The sequence below is a fragment of the Pinus tabuliformis genome, chromosome 2_2, assembly GCF_031772625.1.
Source record: "Pinus tabuliformis cultivar Carrire ecotype Pingquan chromosome 2_2, CPIR1, whole genome shotgun sequence".
Classification (NCBI taxonomy): domain Eukaryota; kingdom Viridiplantae; phylum Streptophyta; class Pinopsida; order Pinales; family Pinaceae; genus Pinus; species Pinus tabuliformis.
The window spans coordinates 932,120,021-932,123,840 of record NC_142300.1 but is presented as its reverse complement, the minus strand read 5'-3'; the positions used below and the strand labels follow the sequence as shown (position 1 = coordinate 932,123,840).

Here is a 3,820-nt window from a genome sequence, read left to right as displayed (position 1 = left end):
GGGCAGTTACAATCTCTTTGCAACATATGCTATGCCTTCACTAATAGCAACTATTGCCTGCAAAAATGTTGTCAGCAATATAAAATACATAACAACTACACCCTAACATAAATGTACACTGATATGACCAGAACTTTGGCTTCACCTAACCACTAATAGATTAACCCACATAATATCATACTCTAACCCATATTCAAATCATATTTAACCATAATTTACTATGTTTTACTATGATTTATTATAATTATATTATTGAACATGGCCGATCATTGACCATAATTGAGAATTAAGTGTGGTTTCTATATATTTAACTATGATTAACTAATAACCCACTAAATTTTAATCTATTATCTTAATCCACAAGTTACTAACTCTAAAAAAAATTATCCTCTTCACTTCTAACTCACTAATCCCTTATCCTAACTCTAAACCACTAACCTCTAAATTAACCATTAATTATAATCATAATAATTTCTTGTTTAGAAATATAATAATATACCATTAACTAATATTTAACCCATTCATAACTTACTTATGAAGTTAATACAAATTAAAATAACATAACAATAATAATTAAAATGATATTATCATGATAATGATAGAGATGAAACATAAAATGTTAATATAGACGAGCTATAATTGTTACTCTGGAAAAGAGATCTCCATAATATAAATTAATAATATGATCATGAAAAATCTATGATGTCAAACATCAGTTCTGGTTATGCCCTTCAAATGTGAGAAGGGCAATACCATCCATCCATATATATTCAATTTATTTGGTTTGTAAAAAGCTATAACCGATTAAAAAATGCATTGTGCTTATTTGTGAAAAGACTTGATTACATATGGGGACAGATGTCTCACGAGGTTTGGATTTATGGAATATACAAATGAGTTGTCATGCCTAATTTTATGATGTCTTACAAAAGACATGGAAAACCATCTTAGAATCAATTGATTGATCTTTAATGCAAATGACCAAGAGTGATCAGATCATTTTATCTTACAACTCAAAAGATGAAAGGAGCATTTGGCAGAGATTTTATGCCGACCAAGTTTAATAGTATCACCTTGCTGAACAACAACTCCTTTATTTTCCATAAGTACAACATTTCTACAAATACAACATGGATAATATCTTCATAGTTTCCTCCATCTTGACAAAGAAAGGCAACGAGAGCCACTTGCAAGGGAGAAAGGCTGGGGTTGAATACCACAGAGTCAATATAAAATCCGTACAAATGTTCCCTTTTGTGGTCATCACAGCGATTCGAGGACACTTACTATATGGAGCATGTGCTTTCATATTGTTTGTAATTATAATAGTTTTAGTGTTTAAATACATAATGTAAATTATTTTAATAAATAGAAAACAATGTATAAGATGTTGAAAGAAAATTTCACATTAATCTGTGACATCAAAATGAGGATCATTATTTTAACTACTGTTTGTTGAAATTTAAAGATCATTATTAGAATTTTTAATATAAATTTAAAGATTAAGCACAGCTGGTAAGTTTGGTATATTTATTAGAATTTTCAATATAAATTTAAAATAAAATCTTAGAAATCTAAACGGAATTGTTGAAATTAAAATATAGCATCAATCTCATGTGAGTCCAATGAAATTAAAATTTTAAAAATAAACCCAATAAAATCAAATAGCATTTTTATTTGTATTAAACTTTAAATTCAAATTTTAATGATAGAGAAGAAAACATCAATACAAGGAAAAGGATGAAAGAGAACATCATATACGCCACTAGGCGAGCTCACTGTCAAAAATGCTATGAGTATACATAAATAGAAAGTTATGTAAAATTATTTTTAAAAAATATTCAAAATTTCTTATTTCTGATTTTTTTTAATAAAAATATTTATTTTATAAAATAATTTAAAATACAAAATTGATTTTTTTCATAATTTGATATATTTTTAATAAATTAAAAAAATATAAGCAAATATTTCTAATCTTAATATAAAGACTAACAATTTTTTCTAAAAATTTAATGGAAAATTATATATATATCAAATTTTTTTATTTTTGATTTTTTTAATAAAAATATTTATTTTATAAAATAATTTAAAATACAAAAAATTGATTTTTTTATAATTTAATATATATTTTAATAAATTAAAAAAATATAAGCAAATATTTCTAATCTTAATATAAAGACTAACAAGTCTTTTTAAAAGTTTAATATATATATATATATGAGAGAAAGGTCTTCCAAGTCATCAAGGTGTGAAATTTTCAACACTTTATACAAACACAAAGTTTTCAAAATATCCACATACAAATATAAAAACAATGTTAACAAGTCTGAAACATTAGGTAATGTCAAAAAACTTATGTTTCTTTTTCCTAGGGATAACTTTTCACAACCACATTTGAAAGAGCATTTATCTCTATTACTCCACAAAACGATGTTGTTGCCGTCGCTGTGGGACTGCGTATCTCACATTCAAAACTCCGTCATGCCAAAATAAATCCAAACTTAACAAGATGTTGATAATGTCATTAAATAAATAAATATGCCAAAATATAAATTAACATCAAATAACTTGCCACATACGCTAAATGAATCCAAACTTAACAAGAGGTTGATAATGTCTTTAAATAAATAAATAGGCCAAAATATAGATTAACATCAAATAACTTGCCTCATACGCTAAATGTCCTGAAAGCCTGTAGCAAGCATTCTGCGATTTGCTTCAGCCCTTTTGATGAGAAAAGGGATCACTTTCTCCTCGGGTCCAAATGGAACATATTTTCTCACTTGAAATCCTGCTTTCACTAGACCCAACGATAGACTGTCTGCCATGCCCTTCTCTTGAGCGAATTGTAACCCACCATGACCTTTTCTCACAATACCCAATTCTTCAGCCTTTGCAGCAGCCAACTTTACTGACAAATCGTCGCCACTACCAATGGATAAATCAAATACTTATTATTTAACAATCTCTTATTAACAAAATAGAAACTAGAAAGAACAAGCTTACCAGACTCGAAATTGTGTGTAGCTAGTACCAATGATGCTTCGCCCTTAGTAGCCTTTTCCAATAGCAATGTGGCCTGTGGCGTGGGCATTGTAATAGTTGTGTGTCTCTAAAATCTGAGAATGTATAGTTGTAGGGGCGCCCAATTCCCTCGCCTCGACATTTTCTCTTGTGATGTAGGCGCCTCGAACAAGTTTCAGAGCCATTGAAATTCTTTGTTGCTTAGCCGATTTTGATGCCTCAATTAGACGGGGCAACGAGTCTTTCAAGTAAGCTTGTAAAGTGCCATACACCAGTGGCTCTTGATTTTTGAATTCAGAAAATTCTTTGTAAGTAATCAATAGTAGGCTGAACGGTTTGGTATTCTGCATCTATCAGCAAAGGAAGTGAAATAGCTTCGCAGGCTTCGCAGAGCTGAAACAGCCTTTGCTCCGCTAAATTTAGGTCGTTTATCTCAGCGAGACTCAAAGATTACGGTGCAGAGGAGGTGTGGTGAGTGGGAATTGAGGGGGCTAGAATTGGCAGAGTCTCTGCTTTCCATGGCAGGGTGAAGTCAGGATGGCAGTGCTGCCACCTTCGCAAGTGGATGATTCTTTTCAGATTATGATATTAAAATATCCCCCTCCACCTGAAGGATTCAACACTCCCCTTGGAACTTTACCGCAGAAACTGCCTAAATGTCACCTTTGTTTACCTGCATAACACCGCACTTGCTAGGTCGAAAACCGGCTCAACTATCAGTACCGGTAGTACGTCAAAATGTCAATTTATATCCTCTCCACTGTATAAATATTCACTTCTAAATATCTATATTCAA

The 3,820-nt window shown here is 30.7% G+C and overlaps 1 pseudogene; it reads right to left on the bottom strand.

The window, feature by feature from the left end:
• Positions 1–2,675: 2,675 nt before the first annotated feature.
• On the bottom strand, positions 2,676–3,606 carry LOC149196197 (proline dehydrogenase 1, mitochondrial pseudogene; annotated as a pseudogene).
• Positions 3,607–3,820: the final 214 nt, after the last annotated feature.